General features: G+C 34.7%; 1 protein-coding gene and 1 long non-coding RNA gene across 4 annotated transcripts in view; both read right to left on the reverse strand.

Annotated features, from left to right (window-relative positions):
- The window catches only part of csmd3b (CUB and Sushi multiple domains 3b), a 990,558-nt gene that overhangs the window by 960,160 nt on the left and 2,974 nt on the right, over nt 1–27,424 (reverse strand). The window lies entirely within an intron of this gene.
- LOC141379186 (uncharacterized) lies at nt 19,426–23,309 on the reverse strand. Its single transcript, XR_012395265.1, has 3 exons — nt 22,259–23,309; nt 20,692–21,460; nt 19,426–20,632 (listed from the first exon to the last, which is right to left on the reverse strand). It is a non-coding gene; the product is annotated as an uncharacterized lncRNA (long non-coding RNA).

Raw genomic sequence — 27,424 nt, forward strand, 5'->3', positions numbered from 1 at the left:
ACTGTCACGGTAACTAATTTATGGTTTAACCCAGATATAGTCACAATTGACAGCACTATTAACAATTTAACTATTATTTAACTAACACTATTATTTTATCAATTATTTAAATTAACAATTTTTTCATTCATTCATTCATTCAACTTTTCGGCTTAGTCCCTTTATTAATCTGGGGTTGCCACAGCGGAATGAACCGCCAACCTATTCAGCAGGTTTTTCTACAGCGGATGCCCTTCCAGCCGCAACTCATCTCTGGAAAACATCCACACACACTCATTCACACTAATACACTATGGACAATTTAGCCTACCCAATTCACCTGTACCGCATATCTTTGGACTGTGGGGGAAACACCCGGAGGAAACCCACGCGAACGCAGGGAGAACATGCAAACTCCACACAGAAACGCCAACTGACCCAGCCGAGGCTCGAACCAGCGACCTTCTTGCTGTGAGGCGAAAGCACTACCTACTGCGCCACTGCGTCACTTTTAATATTTTTTATTAGCTATTATTATTATTTTTTTAGCAACATTCAATATTAAACTATTAATAAACCCAAAGCACATGTAAAATTCTGATCTTGACTGTAAAAAATAGTAAACTTTGTTGTAATTATTGTTTTATCATAATTCTATTACAGTATGCTGTATGCCATATATTGTTTATTACAAACTAACATTTTAGTAATATTTTGGAAAATTGAACCAAATGAGCGAAATGACTCGAAAAAAGATTTATGCATCTCGATGAACGAGACTCAAAGATCTGAGTCAGCAAAATGATCCGAACTTCCCATCACTAGTGTCAGCATAGTGGCAGATTCAAAAACAAGATTGACAGCCTATGCTAATGAGGGAGAAATGGTGACTAATGGGCAGAGCTGTCAATAGCCCCTTTCACACAGTGATACCGGTAAATATCCGGAAAATTTCCGGAACGACTTTACTGGTAAATTCAAAAAAGTGCTGTTCACACAGAGGAGGACGTTACGGAATTTTTCCAGAAAAGAGCATTCACACATCCATCGCAAAATGCCAGTAAATTCTGACATCATTAACCAGAAATGACCTCTAAACGGCTGCGCTTGTGTTTGTAAACATTTGACTACATTACAAACTCTTCGGATGGATCAGTATTGAGTACAACTCTAATGAAAACATAGAGAAACACTTTCGCATGTTAAGATGTTCATGATATGTGTGTGTGCTGGCGCTATGGGCGCTCACTGGCACACGCAAAGCTTGAAGGTAAACAAACAACGGATTATCATAAACATTTTATCAATAATTATTTACACAGTTAGCATTAAGAAGGAACATATAAACAGTATCTGACTAACATCTAGCAGCTAAAGGTGTCTGGAAAAATATTCAAAGGCTTTTATTCTCATAAACCGCGCGCACGTGAATGCGTCTGACTGTTCTGATTGGCTAAAGCAGGTGTCTCACGTCAGCACGTTCTAGACGTGGACGCGCTCTTTCCGGCAATCTTCCTTCTGCATTCACACAGCGCAGCATTCCGGCAAATTACCAGTAATGTTACAACTTCTCTTTACGGAAAATAGCCAGAACGAATTTACCGGTATTTTCAAAAAGGGCCTGTTCACACATACAACCTTTCCGGAAAATGGCCGGTAATTTTCCGGAAAGGTCTGTATGTGTGAAAGGGGCTAATGATTCAACAGAGAATTGAGAATGTGGCAACAGAAACTAGACCTGTGTACATATTAATACCTAAAAAGTACAAATGGTTACCGGATAGTACCTTAAAGGTACAAAGGTGTACAAAATTATACCTTTAAGGTACATGCATGCAAAGTAAAAAAGTTTATCTTTATATACCTCCCCCATGACAGCTTTTGTACTTTTATCACTGAGAATGTAGCATGTTTTGGCATGTTTTCAAGTGAAACAAATTGATAAAGGGACTGCATCAGTTTCACATTTACAAATAAAAGTAACAATTTCAACATCTTTTCCCAGAGATGGGTTGCGGCTGGAAGGGCATCCGCTGCGTAAAAACTTGCTGGATAAGTTGGTTCATTCCGCTGTGGCGACCCCGGATTAATAAAGGGACTAAGCCGACAGGAAAATGAATGAATGAATAAATTTCAACATCTGATATTAAGATTAAGTGAATGTTTATATAAATCCATTTAAGTGGTACCGTATCAATTACTACTTCGTAAGTAAATTATAATTACTCCATGAGAAGCAACGGCAAGCATCCGCACACCCCTGTAAACCACATTCACAATAGATAATAACAGCCTGTGGAGCCGCAGCAATGCTGTGAAGCAACCAAACATGCAGACTTGAGAAAAAGTCGCAAATTAATGTAAATAATGGCTCAAATTACACCTTTCACTTCACACATGTAATTTCCAGAACAATCTCATTTTCCCTGGCGCAAGAAACGATGTGGTGACGACGAAACGCGTAGGAGGACAGACAGATCTGAGAAAACTTTAATGAGACCACAGACGTGACTTCCTCTCGCTGGCACAAATCAAATTATTGCAGAAATCGATGCGCGCTCTTAGCTGCTAGCTCATGGATGTAGGACGGCGACTCTTTTGACGGGTTTTAAGAGGTGAGGCTCTGGATCCTGTCACTACTCTCTCAAAACTGCAGCGCACTGAGAAAAGCCAATTAGCCAAGGAGCCTCTAAGAAAATGAAAAAGGAGAGCTTTTCATTCCTAATTATTGGTCGTATCAGGAAAGTCATTTAAGAAATGCCAAATGTCGCCACGGGTCAGATAGGAGGAAAAAAAAGAGTGCTTTTCTGAGTTCTGGACTTGTAGAGAAAGTATAAAAAAGGATTACAATAAATACACTTACAGTGCATGTGTTTATGCAACTATTAGCAATGATTATGCCAGCCAAACCTTCTGAAAAATGTCAAATGGTCTTTTAGTAATTAGAGGGATTCACATTTTCCCTTACTACACCAGCAGTGAAACCTTTATTCCCCAATACACTGGTGTGATTTTTCTAATGTTATGAGATGGTCATAGTGAAAAGCTTAGTTTTTTTATTTCTATTTACTCTATGAACAGCAGCTACGCTGATTATTTTCTCAGTTCTCTATTTTCACCTGGGGATATTCATCCCGATATTCAATGCGAGATTGTGCAGGGCCATTGATGTGATCCAAGATCTGTGAAGAAATGATGCTGACTAGTGAGGACTTTTAGGGTGCTTTCACTCCTGCCTTATTTAGTTCGATTGAATCACACTAGAGTTCGTTTTCCCTCTTGGTAAGGTTTGTTTGGGCAGGTGAGAATGCAGCAATCGTACTCGAGTGCGCACCAAAAGCGGACCAAATAAGTGTACCGAGACCTGCTTGAAGAGGTGGTCTCGGTACACTTTCAAACGAACCCTGGAGCGGTTTGTTTGTGGTGAGATTATGATCCGTACTAAAACAGGTCCAACCACAAAAAGCACTGCGCTAATCCAGCTGGCCGATGCACTGTGCATTATTGGATATGGAGGAAAAATGTTTGTTGACAGTGTTTTACCAACAGAGAGAGAGAGAGAGGGAAAAATATTACCTGATGGATCGTTGGTAATATTTCCACAAGATGACCATGTCGCAGTTTAGCTAAATTAATTCAACCATTGTTTTAATACAACTGGAGCCGCGCTTCATTCTCAAAATATATAGTTTGTCTAAAGTAGGGATACAATCAGGGCCGGCGCGTCCATAGAGGCGACCTAGGCGGCCGCCTAGGGCGGAAGTATAGAGAGGGCGGCATCTGCGAAACCTCCCTTACAACCCGCGTCCTCTATTATGTCCGCGACACCTCCCTCACCACTCGCGTCCTCAGTTATATCTGTGCATAGGGCGGCAGAATTGAGGTCCGCAACACCCGCGCATACTCAGTTATATCCGCGCATAGTGCGCTGGAAAAGAGGTCCGCGACACCTCACTTCATTTTCATAACCGGTCACTTTCGTTTTCACATTGGGGTTGAGGGCAGCATGATCGTCCTCTGCCTAGAGCGGCAGTTCAGCTTGCTCCGGCCCTGGATACAATCAGTCAGCACAGTCGTCCCTCCAGAGTAAAAACGACATTTTGTGTCTGCCGGTCTGTTTACTTGCGGGAGTTCATTAGCATTTTCCCGCACGTGAATTCTGACCAATCAATAAGCAGTTTAGGAACTATATTTAACAACATCTGGCCAATGAGAGATGTGGATTTTGTCAGATTTGTTTCAACTGGTTCGGACCAAAGCCAGCAGTGTGGTGTGAAAACGACCCAAAGACGGCAGAAAATGCAACAATGTATCATTTATTGTCCTTGGTCCAGATCAAATGAAGCGAACTACAGATGTGAAAGCACCCTTAGAATCCTCATAATCCTGGACCGGGCCGTATCCTGAGCAGATCCTATGGCAGTCATGGAGGAGTGGAGAGCATGAGAAAGACGTCAGTGATTCTTAAAAGACCACAGTGACGGATCTCCGCATTGATCCCGCGGGCCATCTTGAACAACTGCCGGTGACCTACTTACACCTCCAGTTTCTCCACTTAGCCTTCGGCGCCCAGACTGCAGCTCTGTGCAAGAAGTTTGATCAGAGGAGAAATGGTCATGACCAAACTGAGTCTGGTTTCAAGGTTTTTTCTTTCTTTCACTTTCGTCAATTGGTGAAGTTTGTTTCTCGCCACTGTCTTGCTTAATTCTAGGACTGCACATCGATGGATTTGCTCTGCAGTGTTTGGGCTTTCAGCAGTGAAAATTAAACCACACTGAACTAAACTGAACTTCAACTGTGAAAACTGGACTGACACTGTTTCAGTTTACTAGAACTTCGACTAGAACTGCTTTGACAAAATCTACATTGTAAAATCACTATAAAAATAAACATGAGCTGTATTGTGGTACTAGGTTTATGTTATTCTCATAAGCAGCCTGAATGTTGATGTTTCTCCCACTGACAAGTGTATAAATCAGATGCATATAGTACTATTTGTTCTGCCTTTTACAAATGTTGCTTGTCAGATGGTACGATCCGATCCTAAAGATATCTTTGTGGAAAGCAGGGACAGACTGTGTGATTTCAATGGTTGATAGTTCTGGAACTGTACATCACACATCTTTAAGCCTTTGTGCTAAAGATATTGGTGTTAGGCTTAAAATAAGGCCATCACAGTGTTTTTTAGTCCACTGAGATAGCTGTTTTTCTATGTAAACATTGTTGATGGACTTGTTTGAATCTTGCATCAAATCTTGCATCTTTAACAGGGTTTCAAGCATGAGATGGGGTTTTGAAAAGGCAACAATCAAGTTAAAAGCCAATCCTGAGCTAACTTTATATTACAATCTTGAGTCGATTATATTAAAGTTACTTATTTTAAGGGATGTGTTGTGTTATGTAAGGGTGTACATTTGCTTTTGATAATGGTGGGGACCAAATTTAACACCCCAGCCCCATTCTCCATCCCTAACTAAAAGGCAGTTTAATAAAGAATTCCGTTTACTGAGGGTTTATGTGCATCATCACTTAGCGCAGTGTTTCTCAACCACGTTTCTGGAGGACCACCAGCTCTGCACATTTTCACCACTGCCGCCACTGGCTTGCTTGGTTTTGAGACTTGTGGAGCTGCGCATCCATGGATTTGCTCTGTAGTGTTCGGACTTTCAGCAGTAAAAATGAAACCGCACTGAACTGAACTAGGGTGACGTGGTGGCGCAGTAGGTAGTGCTGTCACCTCACAGCAAGAAGGTTGCTGGTTCGAGCCTCCGCTGGGTCAGTTGGATTGAGTTCTTTTTATTTTTTTAGTTTTACTGTGGTCAAACTGCTACATTTACTCAAATGAATTAAGTTCACAGCACTCATTAGGATTAGTTTTTGAACTTAAATGGTTTGTTGCAATTGGTTTCCTCAAATGGTTTGAGTTACCTTCACTTTTTGGGCTTTCCATTGTATTAAAGTGTTAATAATAATACAAATAATAATAATAATAATAATAATAATAATGATATATAATAATAATAATAATAATAATAATAATAATAATACAAATAATAATACAAATAATAATAATAATAATAATAATAATAATAATAATAATAATAATAATACAAATAAGCATAATAATAATAACAACAACAATAATAATATTATTAATAATAAAAACAACAACAACAATATTAATGAAAATAATAATCAAAATATTAATAATAATAATAATAATAATAATAATAATAATAATAATAATAATAATAAAAATAATAATAATAATAATTAAAATAATAATTATACTACTACTACTACTACTACTACTACTACTACTACTAATATTAATAATAATAATAATAATAAAAAAAAATAATAATAGTTATTATTATTATTATTATTATTATTATTATTATTATTATATCATTATTATTATTATTATTATAAAAACAACAACAACAATAATAAAACCAACAACTAAAATAATAATAATAATAATAATAATAATAATAATAATAAAACAATATAAAAAAGCTAATTTGGATTAAAATAATTATAATACTTGTAAATGGCCCCATAATGCTAAGATTCATACATGTTCCTCTAAGCCCATGATCTAATTATACAGCTGAATTCAAATCTGCTCGTGTTCCTGCCAGAGAGAGATTTGCTTAGCATTCGTCATGTGAAACATGCATGCACAATTGATGCATCAGTTATGCAATGACATTTGAGTGGCAAGCTTGATGAGCCTGTATAGGTTTAGAAATGCATTCTGAAAAATGGATATACACAGCATAAATGAATACACCCCATGTTGAAGCTGTATATTTTGAATAATTTCTCAGGGAATGTAGATAATATGTTTTGCTGCCTTTGAACAAAACACATTTAATAAACAGATATATTAGTCCCACTTTATATTGTTCCGCTTATACCTGTGAACTAGATGTTTAAGTAGTATGTAACTACAGTGTATGTACACACTGGTACATAGCATTTACTTGAGTAATACTGGTGTAACTACTCACATGTAACATCACACTGAATAGTATGTGTAAGCTTAAATGTTTAACAGGACATGTGACAACTCTAAAAAAAGTACACATCTGTAACAAGAATTACATAAGTGCATTGTGTAACCATAAAATGTACTTGCAGGTGTTTTCCCACTTCCACACCTGTTTGCATACCCAACACAATCTCACGGCAATTCGTAACTTTTTCATTTAGTGGCTAATTCGTATGAATTCGTACGATCTAGTTCGTACAATTTAGTACGATTTGCTTATCCCCCAATGACGGTTGGGGTTAGGGGTGGGGTCAGGTGCCACGCCTCCTTTTTAAAATCGTACCATTTCGTACGACTGAACTCGTAAGAATTCGTACGAATTAGCCACTAAACTGGCAAAACGTAAAATACTTATGTTTTCTCGTGAGATCAGGCTGGCATACCAGAATAAGAATAGTAGAACTAACCCTGCATTAGAAGGTTTTACCTTGTGATATCGGTGTAATTACAGGGTAAATCCTCAAGAGGGGACTGGCAGCAAACTCAGATTGCACTGCATCGAATGCTTTTTAATAGCCTCCCCTAACCCCACCCCTCACAATGATGTCACTCACTCCATTGAGTGCGTTGTGTCTGACATTTCATCGCTGAGAAAAGCAATCTCAACTTGCATCATAAAGGCTGCATCCAGATACTATTGAAATCCTCAGGAACTGCCCACTCAATATGAAGTGTAACCTGGTCACAAATTACAATGTACTATATAAAACCTAAACCTTTGTGCAACTGTTTACCAACAGCAAACTCCTGCCAAAAATTATAAGTGTATATATACAAATGCCTTATGCTTAGATGTTGTTCTAAGGTAACTTGTAGAATCACAACAGTAATTTAGGGTTTATTAAGTTATTATCATCAGTCAATATTAATCAGTTGTTATTATTAATAATAAAGGGGTAGTTTACCAAAGATTGTGTTATTAATGTCCTGTTAATTAACTTATACATACTATTCAGTGTGTTGTTACATGTGTTACATCAATAATGGTAGGGACCTAATTTAACACCCCAGCCCCATTCCCTATCTCCAACTAAAAGGCAGTTTAATAAAGAATTTCGTTTACTGAGGGTTTATGTGCATCATCACTTTTCTCAACCACGTTTGTGGAGGACCATCAGCTCTGCATATTTTCACCACTGCCGCCACTGGCTTGCTTGGTTTTGAGACTTGTGGAGCTGCGCATCCATGGATTTGCCCCTTAGTGTTCAGACTTTCAGCAGTGAAAATTATACCGCACTGAACTGAACTAGGGTGACGCGGTGGCGCAGTAGGTAGTGCTGTAACCTCACAGCAAGAAGGTTGCTGGTTCGAGCCTCGGCTGGGTCAGTTGGATTGAGTTCTTTTTATTTTTTGAGTTTTACTGTGCTAAGGTAAATTGTAGAATCACAACAGTAATTTAGGGTTTATTAAGTTATTATCATCAGTCAATATTAATCAGTTGTTATTATTAATAAAGGAGTAGTTCACCAAATGTCCTGTTAATTAACTTATACATACTATTCAGTGTGTTGTTACATGTGTGTAGTTACCAGTATAAGACATGCTATGTCACACACTGTAGTTAAATACAAGTTCACAGCTATAAGCGACACCTAATATAAAGTGGGACCTAAATATTTATTAAAATAACATTGTAGTCACTGAACATGTTTAGAAAATGAAAGATAATACATTTAAACCCAAGCAAACCATTGCAAAAAATAAATAAATAAATAAAAAATACAAACTAGACAAATTTTAACTAAATTTTTTTGTTTCTCTTGATTTTTCTAATTTTTTATTAATTATTTACCCCTAAAACATAAATTGAAGCTGCTAATTTTTACACCATTACTATATACTGTACAAGTTATTTAAGATTATTTAATTTAAGATTAGCTCGAGAGTCGGCTTCAGTACTGACTAAACTAATGTATATGCACAAATTTAATATTGACTTAATATTTGATTAAGATTGTGAGGGGTGAACTCATATATGCTGATATTAATATATATATATTGCAGCATCATACCGACTATATCAGTTCAGTTATGCATTCGGTGATCTAGCGAATGTTTTACGAGTGACAGATTTTTTTCTCAAGGGCTCTAAAAAGCGTGAAATGGACTTTTTTCCCGTCTGCTGCCTTTGACGTCACAACTCATGCACTGGAAAGATAGTTGCTAAGGGCTCGGGACTGGGCACGTTCTTGTGGTAATATTGAATTCAATTAAGCATGGCAAAAATGCATTAAAGAAAGACACATCTAACCGGTCACCACAAGTGTTTGTTTACCCATCGCTGGAATGCTGGAATAAATAAAACCAGTCAATGTGCCACGTACAACTTTCTGCCATCTTGACAATGGCCTGGAAAGGGGTGCCTAGCTGATGTGTTTAGAAGATGACAGATATTGTGTTTCCCCGACACCTGTTGCTGACATAATAATAATCACAACACAACCTGCTCATCCTTTCTCCATTACTAGATATTGGTTGGCGTTCATAGATGAGACACGTGGATTTTGGTTTGCAAAAATATAATGGTGCCGAGTAATTGATGCACTTCATTCATTTTCTTTCAGCTTAGTCCCTTTATTCATCAGGGGTCACCACAGCGGAATGAACCACCAACTTATCTAGCATATATTTTACACAGCAGATGCCCTTCCAGCGGCAACCCAGTACAGGGAACATCCATACATGCTCTTTCACACTAATACACTATGCCCAATTTACTTCAATTCACCTATAGCGCATGTGTTTGGACTGTGGGGGAAACCAGAGCACCCAGAGGAAACCCACGCCAGCACTGGGAGAACATGCAAACTCCACACAAAAATGCCAACTAGCACAGCCGGGATTCAAACCAGTGACCGTCTTGCTGTGAGGGCACAGTGCTAAAAACTGAGCCACTGTGTTGCCTAATACCAATTAATATTGCTTTTTATAAAACCTCAGTTGCTGCAATACAACAAGGTAATAATAACATATTATAGTGCAATTACACAGAGTCATTTTAATCTCCCATAGCCAGACTAGACTAGTCATATAGAAATGTGATACTGTATATGCAAATATATGCAAATTATATAAATGCTATGCAAGTTAATATTTGGATTTCACATATATAAATGATGTCATATATGCAAAATATAGCAAAATTGTCATACATTTTGTTTAACCATTATAATTGCAAATATGCAATGATATCTTCAAATACTATAAATTAAGTATAATTATGTTCACATATGTTCATTTACAGCCATATATGAACACATATTTAAATCCAAAAGTCAGAATTTTTTGCCCCCCTGATAAGTTTTTCCCCAGTTTCTGTTTAAGGTAGAGAAGATATTTTTTTAACACATTTCTAAGCATAATAGTTTTAATAACTAATCTCTAATAACTGATTTATTTTATCTTTGCCATGATGACAGTCAAATATATTTGATTAGATATTTTTCAAGACACTTCTATACAGCTTAAAGTGACATTTAAAGGGTTAACTAGGTTAATTAGGTTAACTAGGCAGGTTAGGGTATTTGGGTAAGTTATTGTATAACAATGGTTTGTTCTGAAGATTTTTAGAAAAAATATATAGCTTAAAGGGGCTAATAGTTTTGTCCTTAAAATAGTGTTTAAAAAATTTAAAACTGCTTTTATTCTAGCTGAAATAAAACAAATAAGATTTTCTCCAGAAGAAAAAATATTATGAGACATACTGTGTAAATTTCCTTGCTCTGTTAAACATCATTAAACATCATTGTACAAAAACATATGCATGTGCACTATATATATATATATATATATATATATATATATATATATATGGTAATATTTTTGGTGCATTTGAACAAAACTGATTTTTAATTGTTAACCAGATATATTTATTTAAACAATATGTTTGTCCACTGAACACATATAGAAATAGAAAAACAATCCGTTTTAAATCAGGCTAAATATCGCAACAAAAAAAATAAACTATATTTTAGACATTTTTTTGTTTCTCCAGATTTTTTGTATTTTTTATTTTCTTTTTTATTTAATATTTTTTCCCTAACCAATAAATTAAGTGTACTCATTTTAGGACCTTTATCATCGGGTTTTTTAGACTAATCAATACTAATCTAATATATACGTACAAATAAAATATTGTATAGCATATACAAATACGGTTTCCCCCACAGTCCAAACACATGCGCTATAGGGGAGTTGGATTAACTAAATTGGTCGTAGTGTGTGAGTGTTTCCCTGTACTGGGTTGCAGCTGGAAGAGCATCCACTGTGTAAAACATATGCTGGATAAGGTGGCGGTTCATTCTGCAGTGCCGACCACTGATAAATAAGGGACTAAGCCGAAGGAAAATTAATGAATAAATGAATACTCAAAACGTAATACTCTGACTAGGAACATATTTTGATTGAGTAATTAAAAAGAAAGTGAAAATGCTGTCTATACACACTTCCCCTCTATTAGAACAAATTTCTTTTTTGAAAAAAAAAATGAATGAATAAATTTAAAATATTGATTTTTGTAGGGTGTATTTTTATATATACTTTTCCAATGGTTTAAAAATATATGTACACAGCCTTTTTTACACAAATTACCTGTTATATATGTGCAACCCAAATATGAACATAAATGTAACTTACATATATTGCCATTTTTATACATGGGGAAGCCTAAAAACAACTGAAATGATATCTTATTCTTTCCTCTGTAGTGTAAAAGGGCTTCCAAAACATTTCCAGCTATTAGATTTGCAGCCCTCTGCAGGTAAAATCCACAAACAGCTGGAACAAAGTCATCCACACATTCACACGGCCCGAGGCATCAAGCCAAGCTCTCCAAAACAATACAGACTATAAAAAGTCCCCATACGGCCAAAGTAATATTTTAAAAGGCCACAGGAGATGACATTAACCTCCCGCCTCCTTTACCACAGTGCCATAAACCAACGTCAAACCATGTGACACGGACTCGATTAAGTATTCAGGATGAAAATGAACTGTTGAACATGCACAGTGATGATGCATCTTAATTATGAAGACGATAAGCGTGCCTAATATCAACATTCCCAGCACGCACAATCAACCAGATAAAGTGAAGGGCCGTAACTCAAAAATTTCGCTTTAAATCTTGCTGGACTGGAGGAAAAAGCTCTCAAGGTGACTTTGAGACAGGTAAAACTGATGAAGTTGCATTTTGCATATCTCAAACTGCGTGGACACGCTCCCAAAATAGAGCGCGCTAATTTAAAATGTTTGCCATTTTAATTAGATTGTGCTCTGAGATTGCGTTATCTGATGAACTTAAGGGGGGGGCCGTCGTGATTCAGAGACATTTGAGCCGGAACAGAGTAGAAAATCATTACATAACACACTGGTTTAAATAGGTTATTCTGGTGGTCCAATTTCACGACAATCGGTGGAGGAGCTAAAAACTAAAAAGCTTTATTCAATTAGAAGTTATAAGATATACTTCTAAGAATTACAGCTAGCTTGGGGCATTTACTTTAACTTGATATTTCAAGTAAATTTCATGCAATGTAAGTGGAAATTATTTAAAGCAGGCACCTTTTTTATTTGCATTGGATAAAACACATTAAAGAAAAGGCAGGTAAAGTGCAGTAAATTCCACAAAAGCACTACCATTAAAATGTAAAGAAGTTATGTGGAACCCATATTTAATGCACACATAATTTAACGTATTTTGTTTTCAATTAAAATTAATCATTAATAAAAATGCAATAACGTAATTTAGAGTATGATGTATATGCTTCCCATATGTTAAAGGATAAAATAATTTTAAAAAATAAAAAATAAAAACAAATTAACTAAAAGTCCATATACTTATTATTGTTATGTTCAATCTAATAAATGATTTTTTTGTAAAAAATAAAAACATAAATAAAAATAATAAATAAATAAATAAATAAATAAATAAATAAATAAATAAATAAATAAATAAATAAATAAATAAATAAATAAATAAATAAATAGGTTATTATGGAGAATTATTTCCACAACAGTGAGCAGAAAAAGCTAAAATCTAAATGCAAGCAGACAAGTAAACAAAACAAAAGAAAACAAAAGAAAACAAAAGAAAACAAAAGAAAACAAAACAAAACAAAACAAAACAAAACAAAACAAAACAAAACAAAACAAAACAAAACAAAAAATATCTGTACACTTATGAAAGGGAAATGTTATATGTTTAAACTAATAAAATATTTTTATGTAAAAATAAATAAATAAATGAAGTAAATTAAAAAAAGTTATTGTGCAGGAACATTTTGACAACAGTTAGTGGACAAAGTTAAAATCTAAATTTGAGTCAGCGAGCAAATAAAATAAAATAAAATAAAATAAAATAAAATAAAATAAAATAAAATAAAATAAAATAAAATAAAATAAAATAAAATAAAAATAATTAAATTAAATTGAATTATATTAAATGCATACAGTATTTATATATATTTAAAAGATAAGATAAAATGCTTCTTATATGTTTAAGCTAAAAAGATAAAGTAAAATATTCATGTCAAAATTACACATACCCTGCTTATTAAAATGCATCAATGAATAAGAGATCAAACTAAAAATACTTATACATTAACAGTTCAAAAACAAACAAATATGTAAAATCTAGCAGTTTGAGAGATAGAGGCAATGTATAAAAATGTGTGTTATCTAACTAAAAGACTTATCGTGATCCAGCGACATTTCAGCTGTGACAAAGTAGAAAAAGATAAAATCTAAATGTGAGACAGTGGGCAAATAAAATAAAATAAAATAAAATAAAATAAAATAAAATAAAATAAAATAAAATAAAATAAAATAAAATAAAATAAAATAGTATTTTAATTTATTCAATTCAATTAAATACCTATATACATTTAAAAGGGAAGATAAAATTGTTCTAATATGTTTAAGCTAATAAAATTAAATATATATGTATTTATATATTCCAAAAATACACATACTCTGCGCTTATTAAAATGCATCAATTAATAAGCGACCATACTAAATGTACTTTGGAAAAATGGACAAATAGGTCAAATCTACAAGTTTAACAGATAGAGGCAAAGTATAAAAATCTAAAGTTACATTGAATTAGACTTAGCATTATGTAACTTAAAGAACCACCGTGATTCAGCAACATTTCAACCATAAAAGAGTAGAAAATCATTACATAACAAACTGATTTAAATAGGTTATTGTGTTGGGACTTTTTCACAAGCTCAAACTTTAAAAAATAAAGAAGCTAAAATCTCTTTATGCTTTATTAAATTAGACAGCACACTTCTAAGAAATACAGCTTAGCTTGAGGCATCTAGTATTTTAAACATCCTTGCTTCAGTTTACTCTATGTCATATAGTCACAAGTAATTTATGATATTAATATTACAGCGCTCCCAATTCTGGAAAAAAAAATGGGCTGTTATTAATTTATGGAATCATCTAATATTAAAATATGGCAGGGTTTATTTGTGGTGGTGCCAGAAATCCGAGGAATGAAAATCAAGGGGTCAGAATCCATCCAGGTTTCTGTCCAGATGAGTCCTCTAGGTATCCGTGTCATTCTTTCTTCATTACCGAAAATAACCCTCCAACCAAATCTGAAAACAGCTATTATTTATATCTGCTGTCTATGAAAGGGAAACAACATATGCGAGGGGAACTGGAGGGAGAAAAGAGTAAATGAGCTTTGAGGAAATTGGCAGAGATGCTCGGCATGAGGCGGCTCCGATTCGAGGAAACCCAGATTTCTCCAACAGCTATTTTTCCACTTGAAAACCACGAATGGCGACCGCAAAACAAGCCTCCCTTAGCGAAACAATGAGGTTGAAAATATATCACTGACTGTACTGAACGCATATCAGTGGAGCTGTGAAATATGATGATGTACAGTTCTAGCCAGAATTATTAGGCCTCTGTGAATTCTTTGTGTTCTTTAAAATATTTACTGACTGATATTTAACAGAACGATGACATTTCTTTAATGTTGTATATTTGTTCTTATTTTTCTGTAAAAAAAACAATACCTGTTAATGAACAGCTTTTGTAATTCACAAGTGTTTTGTATTTATTTACGGTGAGGAATTGCCTTATGGGATGTTGATCTCTGCTTTGTCGACTTTTGATGTTGAAAATTCGAATCTGCAGTTTAATAAAGAGACTTTTATAAGTGACATTTTATTTGTTTGAAATAATATCATGTATACGAAATAATATATAGAGAAATAAGTCTGTGATATCACAAGCAAAAACCTAAATAGGAGCCAGTGAGCCAATAAAATAAAATAAAATAAAATAATATAAAATGAAATGAAATAAAATAAAATAAAATAAAATAAAATAAAATAAAATAAAATAAAATAAAATAAAATAAAATAAAATAAAATAAAATAAAATAAAATGAAATGAAATGAAATAAAATAAAATAAAAAAATAAAACAACTACAATGACACAATTTTAATTAAATTAAATATCTGTATACGTTTAAAAAGTAAACAGGAAAAAATAAACGTGGATCACAAAATATGGAAAACTGCTAATTTATGGAGATTATTACAGCGTGTAATAAAATAAAATAACAAACTACAAAAAATGACAACAATTAAATTAAATATCTGTATACTTTTAAAATGTAAACAGAACAAAAATATATATTTTTACAGTGTGTAATAAAATAAAATAAAATAAAATAAAATAGTAATTAAATTAAATAAATTAAATTAAACATTATACTTTTAAAAATAAACAAGATAAAAATAAACATGAATCACAAAATATAGAAAACTGCTAATTTATGGATATTTTTACAGCGTGTAAAATAAAATAAAATAAAATGTAATTTAAATAAAATTAAATAAAATGAAATTACAATAAAAAAATTACAAATAAAATAAAATTAAATTAAATTAAACATTATACTTTTAATAAAATAAACAAGATAAAAATAAACATTATGGAAATACTGGTATATGGAAATTGCTAATTTATGTATATTTTACAGCGTGTAATATAAAAAAAAATAAAATTTCATTTAATTTAATTTGAAATAAATAAAAATAAATAAATAAAAAATAAATTATAATAATAAAATAAAATAAAATATATATTTTTTTAATATATGGAAAACTGCAAATTTATGGATATTTTTTACAGTGGTAAGGACTATTCATTGTTATTAGGATTATTATTTTTATCACTGTTATTATAAATATTAATAAAATCTACTTATTTATATGTGATGATATTTCTAATTAACTTACAACTTCAGAGCAATTTTTTATTAGTATTGAGAAATACAAAAAAGGGGGCACTGTCGCCTCACTGCAAGAAAGTCGCAGGTTCAAGTCCCAGCTGGACCAGAGTGCATGTCTGTGTGTCGTTTGCTGTGTGCTCCGGTTTCCCCCACAGTCCAAACACATGAGCTATTTGAATAAACTTGGCCGTAGTGTACGAGTGTGTGTGTGAAATAGTGTGTATGGGTGTTTCCCAGTACAGGGTTCCAGCGGTAAGGGCATACGCAGTGTAAAACATATGCTGGATAAGTTGGCGGTTCATTCCGCTGGGGCGACCCCTGATGAATAAAGGGACAAAGCTGAAACGAAAATGAATGGATGAGTATTAATGAAATATACAACACTAATATTAATGAATTTGAATGTTTATTAACAGGTACTTAATAAAGTGCCAATATAAATTATTAATTGATCTTAAATACAGCATAATGCAGCTTTTTCAAACTAAAAATGACCTAAAAAACTAAATTCTTACCTTTTTGGGGGGCAACTTCATATGTTCATAAATTTGTAAAAACAATTAATTTAACTTAAACAATTTATGTTGGGATGACATGAAGGAATTGTGTGGAACCAAGCTTTTTTTTAACCGTGTACTATGATATACTGTGATTTTAGATAACTTACTGTATATCATGATATGCTATTTTTGTAAAATCGCCCAGCTCTGAGAATAATGAGCCAGAAAGTCTCAAAAGCAGAACAGTGAACTCGACCTGTTGTGGGATTTTGACAAGGCAAAGGGTCAAACGTATATACCGCCTCCTCTGAATCTGCGCCATTGGCTGTCATTGAGGGACGGCGACTTCCCTCTGGCGCTTCAGGACGGGCTTTGATGTCATTTCTTCATTCACAGAAGCTGACCTATAAAAGCCTGGCGCTGTACTTTGGTCATAGACATTCTGATGAGGGCAGAGGTTTAGGTCCAACATGTCTAGGAAATTTGCCAGTCTTCTGGTAAAAATAGCACAGGCATAAATATGGACACACTGGATCTAATTACAGTACATCACAGTCTCCTTCAATGCTTTTGAATATAGAAAGTGCCCTGAAAAAATGATATGATCAATAAGTCATGTTAAAGTGCTTTTATTTTACCTTATGAACAGAGGTTAACCATGTTTCAGCATCATTTTTTAAGGCATAGGAGATTCAAGTTGACGTTTGAAGTTATTTTAATGCAATAATATTTAGAGGAGCAATCTTGTTTTGGTATTTGCAGCGGGTGACACATATAACACAAGGTAAAATACAGAAAACTTCATTCATTTATTTTCCTTTTCTTAATCTGTATTTCAGAGATCACCACAGTGGAATGAACCACCAACTATTCCAGCATATGTTTTACACTGCGTCCTTTCTAGCCACAACCAAGTACTGGGACACACTCATACACTCCTATAGCGAATGTTTTTAGACTGTGGGGGAAAACTGGAGCACCCAGAAAATACGAATGTTAACACGGGGAGAACATGCAAACTCCACACAGAAACGCAAACTGGTTCAGCCGGGACTCAAACTAGCAACCTTCTTACTGTGAGGTGACAGTGCAAAATTTTACTTAAGAAAATTTTACTTAAGTAAAGATAAACTTTACTTCAGTAAAGATAAAACATTTCACTTGTTTTATGGTCAAAATGTATATAGAAACCATAATAAATAAACAAATTAAATTCAATTAATTGTCAAATTATGGATGAAGCTGTTCTGCTTTCATGAAACAGAAATACAACATAATCAAATGTATAAATGAATGGCACACTGTACTGAATCATAGTTTAACAGATTAAAAATGGACAAATAGATATACACTAGGAGTTTGAAAAATAGTGGCAATGTAAAAGTAGGTGTATAAAAATATAAAATTGCTATATTTAGGTTGCATTAATAACTTGGGTACTGTACTGTCATCAAATGATTCTTGCTCTAATAATTTCCTAAACTGTAAAGTGTTTTGGTATTCACTCATACTAAATGACATCCAGGCTGGCTTCCGTAAATCATCCCAATAAATTAAAAATAATACATTAAAATAATAAAAAAATAAAAAATAAAAGCCATTATTTTTCTCAGAAAAAAAAACATTGACCTATAAACAGTTTCATTTCACAACAAGTTTCCTTTCCTAAAACATTATATTTTAATATTGCATCCTAACTTTCCATGAAATAATTGTGAATAATAATAATAATAATTCCTTACATTTATATAGCACTTTTCTAGACACTCCAAGTGCTTTACACATAGGGGAGAATCTCCTCATCCTGGGATTTATAACATCCACAGAGAGTCAGGATTTCAGTTTAACATCTCACTGCACAGTACAAAATAACAAATTGCAAAAAAATGACAACAATTAAATAAAATAAAATAAAATAAAATAAAATAAAATAAAATAAAATAAAATAAAATAAAATAAAATAAAATAAAATAAAATTAAATTAAATTAAATTAAATTAAATTAAATTAAATTAAATTAAATCTTTGTAATTTTTTCAAAAAGTAATCAGGAGAAAAACAAACGTGGATGACAAAATACGTAAAACCTGCTATTTTATGGTTATTTTTACAGCATGCAATAAAAACTAAACTAAACTAAAATAAAATAAAATAAAATAAAATTACAAACCAAAAAATTACAAATGAAATTAAACATCATACTTTTAAAAAATAAACAAGATAAAAATTAACACTAATCACAAAATATGGAAAACTGCTAATTTATGCATATTTTTACAGCGTGTAAAATAAAATAAAATAAAATAAAATAATTTAATTTAATTTAATTTAATTTAATTTAATTTAATTTAATTTAATTTAATTTAATTTAATTTAAATCAATAAATACATACATAAACAAATAAATAAATTAATGTGTAATTTCTCCCATAGGCAACTGAATTGGAAGTTCTAAAACAATCATAAAAACTAACACACTTCACCATTGAAAAATAATGCAGGGTAAAAAAAAAAAAAGATACTCTCCAGCATTGAAAACAGCGCTCCTTCAGTCTCACAGCAGCTTCTGAATACTGCAGCAGTACAGATGTACTCCAGCATGATGAAAACAAACACAGCTTTTCTCTCTCTTTCTCTCTCTCTTTTGACACTGCGGCTGCAGGAGCAGTTTGTAAATGTGTTTGTGAATGTTTATAGGTGTGTATGGACTGAGCAACTCTGTCACAACAGGTAGTGCTGAGAATGAGCTGAAAAACAGACAGCTCCACGCCTCTGCACCTGAGCCTTTCTGACAGACACAGGGCTCCAATCAGACCATGTTTGCAACACAGCTGTCAGCCTGGAAGCCTTTCACTCCTCTGAGGTCACAAAAAATGCTTCAATATGCCTGCATCTGCCGCAACAGCGCTTCATTTATTTATTTAGCCTTTTTTTTTTTTTGGACTGGATCAGCTTACCGAAATTGATTCGGTCCTCACTAAGAGAGAGACTGCATTTAATAGCCTCTGTTAAAGAAAATCAGTTCTTCTGGGTCAAAATAAAATCATTGTATAAATCACTGCGCGGTGTGTACTTGTGAAGTACTTCACACACTGAAAGCCCTTTAAAAGTAATGAGGTCGCGGCACAGCCATCACTCATGAAGCCCACCATTGTGTGACGGCACTCCAAACATCATCTAGTTTGTGGACAGAGCCTTTTTTTATTCTCCTCCCCGACGCTCAATTGTTAGCTAGGGTAGGTGGTAAACCATATAGATCATACTGTGATGAAGTTGTTAGTGCCCCCTGCTGGCCTCTAGTGACTGGGATGATTTTGTTGGTGGCTTAAATGAATAAACAAATAAATTGTTGCAGCATGTCAACATTGGAATGTAAACATATTAGGGCTGTCAAATGATTAAAAAAATAATGTAATTAATCACACTTTTTTTTTGCAATTAACCATGATTAATCACGAAACATTTACATTTAGTCATTTAGCAGATGCTTTTATCCAAAGCGACTTACAAATGAGGACTAGGAAGCAATTTACACAACTATAAGAGCAACAATTAATAAGTGCTGTAGGCAAGTTTCAGGTATGTAAAGTGTAAGAAGCAAAACATTAGTAATTATTTTGTAATTTATTTACTTATTATTATTATTATTTTTGTAATACAGTTAGTGGTGGAGCCAGAGAGGCAATTGCAGATTAGGAAGGAAAGTGAAGACTAAATAGTTGAGTTTTTAGTCGTTTCTTGAAGACAGCGAGTGACTCTGCTGTTCTGATGCAGTTCGGGAGTTCATTCCACCAACTGGGCAGATTGAATACGAGAGTTCGGGAAAGTGATTTCTTCCCTCTTTGGGATGGAACCACGAGTCGACGTTCATTCACTGAACGCAAGTTTCTTGAGGGCACAAAGATCTGCAGAAGTGAGAGCAGATAAGAAGGAGCAAAGCCAGAAGTGGCTTTGTAAGCAAACATCAGAGCTTTGAATTTGATGCGAGCAGCAACTGGCAGCCAGTGCAAACGGATGAGTAGCGGAGTGACATGTGCTCTTTTAGGTTTATTAAAGACCACTTGTGCTGCTGCGTTCTGAAGCAGCTGAAGAGGCTTGATAGAGTTAGCTGGAAGCCCAGCTAGTAGAGAGTTGCAACAGTTGGAGAGAACAAGAGCTTGAACAAGGAGTTGAGCTGCATGTTCAGATAGGAAGCGTCGGACCTTTCTGATGTTATAGAGTGTGAAACGTTGTATTTATTACATAAATTAAAACACAGGCATTTAATTGCCATTTAAATTTCAAAACAATCAATGCCAATAACCAACAAAAATGATTTCTATGTTAGATTACACACACAAAAAAGTCTTTAGTGGCTGTATTTTACAAGCAAGGATTCTGACACAGCAACGTGAAGCAGACACTTTACAAATGTTATTTGCGTTTTTTTTTTTTTAACGCATTAAATAATTAAAATTAATCACTTTCCCTGGTCTTATCCAAATTTCTTTGCATATTAAACACACACACAGTTGAACTGGAGCTCTAGGCAAATGGCAATAACGCCATCCTCAACCCGAAATTAAAAAAGAAAGTGACAGGTTTGCTGATGAAAGTGAAGACCAGGGGGTTCGCTCACTATTCTGTTGCTCAAGGTAGCCGACTAGCTCACATATGCACGTGCCGTCCCTGAACACACATCGGCCACAACGGGAAAATAATCAAAAAAATCAATGCAACTGTGTTATTTGCATCTTGTGCACATCCTCGGTTTTTAACACATGCAGTACGTCACATTGCACATACACACCTCAATGTGCATGACACAGTGGCATCTGAACTACAGGCTGCAGAGAGGACTATTTGGAAAATATGGGAGAAATTTGGGAAAATATGTGAATGGTATGATAGCGGGACAATCCCAAGAAAAATGTTGGATCCCACTTTATATTAACTGTCCTTAACTACTATGCACTTACATCAAAAAATAAATACAATGTACTTACTGTGTTTATAACTCTTTTGAGTTGGGATAGAGGTTGGGTTATGGACAGGTTTAAGTAGGTTTAAGGGTGGGTTAAGGTGTAAGGGTTAACAGTGTATTTACAAATGTAATTACAAAAGTTAATTACAGATGTAATTACATACATGTATTTAATCAAACATGTGCACAGTAAATACATGTATTTACACAATAAGTACATTGTAACAAACTATTAATTCCTGTGTAAGTACATATTACTTAAGGCCACTTAATATAAAGTGGAACCAAATGTTGACAGCTATGACAGTATGTCCAAACTTATTATTGCTCTTTAAACTGTTCAAAATGCAACATATGGTAAATAATGCCTATAGGTTGGCTTGGCACAGATAGCAACATTAACGCTGACTGACAATGCCATGCATTATACACTATAGGGAGTTCTGTGACCAACTTAAATCTGAATCTGTCAGTCCTAATAGAGCAGCGTGAAACACACGTACCTAAACACACGTCGGCCACAACGGGAAATAAAAAAAAACAAAAAACAATGCAACTGGGTTATTTGCGTATCTTGTGCACATGCTCGGTTTTTAACACATGCAGTACGTCACATTGCACATACACACCTCAATGTGCATGACATAGTGGCATCTGAACTACAGGCTGCAGAGAGGACTATTTGGAAAATATGGGAGAAATTTGGGAAAATATGTGAATGGTATGATAGCGGGACAATCCCAAGAAAAATGTTGGATCCCACTTTATATTAACTGTCCTTAACTACTATGCACTTACATCAAAAAATAAATACAATGTGCTTACTGTGTTTATAACTCTTTTGAGTTGGGATAGAGGTTAGGTTATGGACAGGTTTGGGTAGGTTTAAGGGTGGGTTAAGGTGTAAGGGTTAACAGTGTATTTACAAATGTAATTACAAAAGTTAATTACAGATGTAATTACATACATGTATTTTATCAAGCATGCACAGTAAATACATGTATTTACACAATAAGTATATTGTAACAAACTATTAATTCTTGTGTAAGTACATATTAGTTAAGGCCACTTAATATAAAGTGGAACCAAATGTTGACAGCCATGACAGTATGTCCAAACTTATTCTTGCTCTTTAAACTGTTCAAAATGCAACATATGGTAAATAATGCCTATAGGTTGGCTTTGCACAGATAGCAACATTAACGCTGACTGACAATGACATGCATAATTCACTATAGGGAATTCTGTGACCGACTTAAATCTGAATCTGTCAGTCTTAATAGAGCAGCATGAAACACACGTACCTAAACACAGGTCGGCCACAACGGGAAATAAAAAAAAACAATGCAACTGGGTTATTTGCGTATCTTGTGCACATGCTCAGTTTTTAACACATGCAGTACGTCACATTGCACATACACACCTCATTGTGCATGACATAGTGGCATCTGAACTACAGGCTGCAGAGAGGACTATTTGGAAAATATGGGAGAAATTTGGGAAAATATGGAATGGGATGATAGCGGGACAATCCCAATAAAAATGTTGACAGCTATGACAGTATGTCCAAACTTATTATTGCCCTTTAAAGTGTTCAAAATGCAACATATGGTAAATAATGCCTATAGGTTGGCTTGGCACAGATAGCAACATTAACGCTGACTGACAATGCCATGCATTATTCACTATAGGGAGTTCTGTGACCAACTTGAATCTAAATCTGTCAGTCCTAATGGAGCAGCGTGAAATGCTGTTTTACTGCCTTGCAAGCGAGTGCCAGGGATTTCAGGTTATTTCCCTGTACACATAATTATTAGGGTTGGGTATATGTGCTTGTAAACATTAAAAAGTGCTAAATTAACACAGTCCACACAAATGACAAGGTGGGAAATAAAAGTAGATGCAACAAACATTTTACCTGAGAAAGACTGATAAAGTCCTGAGATTAGTCTAACACAATTTAATATCCAGAGGTTTCATGTGACGTCACACAGTGGTGCGGCTGCCATTTTTGTGACCGAACCGCACTATGCCACACTGTCAGAAATAAAGGTACGCGAGCTGTCACTGGGGTGGTACTTTTTTAAAAGGTGCACATTTGTATTTACAGGGTCCATATTGGTACCTTAAAAGTATACATTAGTACCTAAAAATTGTCACAGGAACACTTTTGTACTTTTTAGGTACTAATATGTACCCTTGAGGTATTAATATGGACCTTTACCGTCTTTATTAAAAGAAGACAAACAGCAAATCCGGATTTCACTATTTCCAGATGAGAAAAGCTCTCGGGTAAAAAATGTTCCTTAGACACGTATTTGGGCACTATTATCCACACGTGAGTCCAGCTGCGCTCTCATAGAGGTAAAATGAAAACAAAACCTTCACTGGAGCAAATTATAACAGCAACACTGATAACCCGTATCTCCAAACAATTCTTGTTCTCCCGCTTGGCAACACAACGTGGCATCACTCTGCTGTCTGAACACTGTAACAGGTAAAACAGTCTTCGAAGCTATCATGCATATTAATGAAGCTGCAGCGCATACACAATAGAGCGTGCTTATTGGTCTGAACCAAGTCTTACTCATGAATGAATGCAACACACTCAGAAACATCACAAGGTACTCCCAGGTACAGACGTCCAGTCTACGCACTGGAATACACGCTAAGATCTCATGGTCGTGACGCAGCTTCAAAAAATAAGTTTCAAACCGGAAGTACGAATTTGCTTGAAATAACGCAAAAGCAACCCATTTTCACTTTTAAGTGTCCTAATAGTGTTTATAGCAGCGTGGGGCACATACATGACTGTCAACAGCTCAAAACATGTGTTTTGGTGTCCCTTTAAGAAAGCATAACTGATTTAAAAATTCAAGAGTGTAATGTTAATTAAGTGTTTTATGTCGTAGAATAAAACGAATAATTTGAATAGTTTGAATCATGAGTTTGTGGTAATTACGAACCTTATTTAAGCAAATTAATAGAAATGCCATTAAAAAAAAAAAACTAGAGCTGCGTCCCAAATGACACACTATACACTATGCACTCTATGTACTTATGCACTAACACACTCAACAGTATAGTACATGTATGTAGTGTCGTCCCAAATGGAACACTAATGTCTTTTTACTAAGCGGAAATTCAAACCGTTTCCCTGATGACATTTGTCGGTTGCCAAATCAGTGAAATAAACTACCAAATTATCAAATAATACCTGCTGTAAGTATAATCTCATTCACCATCGCGTGGCGCTATAATCACTCTCGTAGGAGAATTTTGCCTTCACAATCCAAAATACATAAAGTTATCCAACATGTGCGCCCGATAGCTCCTGCCCCTTCCACTACATGAGCAAACCTGCGGTCATTGAGTGCGTGATGGTCCATCATTCTGATGGCGCTGCTCTGCTGGCGACATGGACTCTAGTATGTGCTTCAGCTGTTCTAAAACTGATTTTAACCTATTTTTTAGGTTCTAGTGTATTTTATACCATAGCAAAAAAATTAATAAATAAAAAAATATATAATAACAAATAAATTTTACCTTCTGGAAGAAGATACAGAACTTTCCGCAGGAAACGGAACAGATTTAAGAACTCTTTTATTCCAGTGTCAATTGTGTCAGAACCTGCTGAAGTGCTGGGTGAGTCTACAGAAAATTTCCCCTTGAGGGACAATAAAGTATACAAACAAACAAACAAACAAACAAACAAACTTTATTTTAGCGGCTGAATGAGTGCATCGTCCGGGTAATTAAATTGCACTTAGCATTTTTAGAGTTTTCAATGTGAACGCACTACTTACACTATTTATACTACAAAATGGCGTAGAATAGTGCATAAGTATGCAATTTGGGACGCAGCTATTGACTTAGGGAACTAGAACTGCTAAAATGCTAACTTGCTTAGGGGTTTTTGCCAACCTGATCTCACAAGGAAACGTAAGTATTTTACGTTTAGTCTATTTAGTGGCTAATTCGAACCAATTCGTAGGAACTAGTTCATTAATGCACAAAAGTTAATTAATGCACATTGCTTATCCTTGTTTTAAAATAACCACAAAAAAGACCCTCAGGAAAGCCAACATGTCAAATATACTCCAGTAACTCTCTCGTCCACTAATTTAAAACATCATCCCTTCAGAACAGTCCATCTGTCAGTGTCTTTGTACTACAAGCTGCTTAACACTTCAGATGTGGTCAAGTACACGTCAAGAGACCAAAGTAGGTGTGAGTATTTGCGCACGAGTAATGCAACGTGGATTATCAGGAGCTGTCCAGGGAAAACTACAGGTGATCCACTGAGCGTTCATGCAAAGCTTTGTTACTGCGAGAGGATCACTAGAGCTACCGATCGATTCTGCTCAGGGCGGGAGAAAAGGTGATGCATATCCAAGCAGAAACAGCATGGTCTGCAGCAAAAGAGACGGATCTTATGTGTTCCCTTCACAAGAGCTGTTCATACGTCCATTTCGCATGTCTACCTATAAACAGAAGCCATGTAATTGAATCCATTTTATCGAGGCTCCTCAATTTCCCATGAGACGCAATTCCAACCTTGCAATTCATCAATGGATGGAAAGCACTGGAGAAACACGATGTACTTCACACACGCAAGGAATCATCCACAAACAACCTTAAACATGCTTTTTTTTTTGCAGAAGAAGAGCTGCTAAAATCTATTTGACTGCAGACATCTGTGGGCTTTAATGACCCCGCTCTGCACCTGGCTCTTCAGCAGCCATGCTTTGCTCATGCAGATTAAAAGCCTCTTTCAGGAAAGCCAGAGAAGAGGCAGTGTTACGCGGCGGCAAACTGTAACATGCTGGATTTTACACTCGTAAGACAGGGCACTGATCCTGAGCATGATGCCTCCTTCAGATATTAATCCGTCCCCTCAGGACGCAACACATGACCAGACACTCCCCGGCTTCTCGCTGCTGGTCAGTTTGTGATGGATAATTCATAATGAGTGAGATTTGAAGAAGCTGTCAATAAACCCAGGCAAATTGGGTTTGAATAAAAACAAGCAGCCTTTGATTAATGTATTAGATTTTCGCCTCATTTTGATTTATTAAGCATCCTCAATAAATAAACAACCCTGCTGCTTTATGCGATTAGAAATGCTTAATAAACAAGACTTTGAAATTATGTAGTAGACTTATCTGATGTTAATAAATGAATCTATCTATCTATCTATCTATCTATCTATCTATCTATCTATCTATCTATCTATCTATCTATCTATCTATCTATCTATCTATCTATCTATCTATCTATCTATCTATCTATCTATCTGAATATCCATCCATCCATCCATCTATCCAACAATATATTCATGATTTCATCTATCCATTAATCTGTCTGTCCATCTGCATATCCATCCATCTGTCCATCCATCCATTCACTCACCCACCCACCAACCCGTCCGTCCGTCCGTCCGTCCGTCCATCCGTCCATCCGTTTATCTATCTATCTATCTATCTATCTATCTATCTATCTATCTATCTATCTATCTATCTATCTATCTATCTATCTATCTATCTATCTATCTATCTATCATCTATCTATCTATCTATCTATCTATCTATCTATCTGAATATCCATCCATCCATCTATCCAACAATATATTCATGATTTCATCTATCCATTAATCTGTCTGTCCATCT

This window comes from Danio rerio, chromosome 19 (genome assembly GCF_049306965.1).
Source record: "Danio rerio strain Tuebingen ecotype United States chromosome 19, GRCz12tu, whole genome shotgun sequence".
Lineage (NCBI taxonomy): Eukaryota > Metazoa > Chordata > Actinopteri > Cypriniformes > Danionidae > Danio > Danio rerio.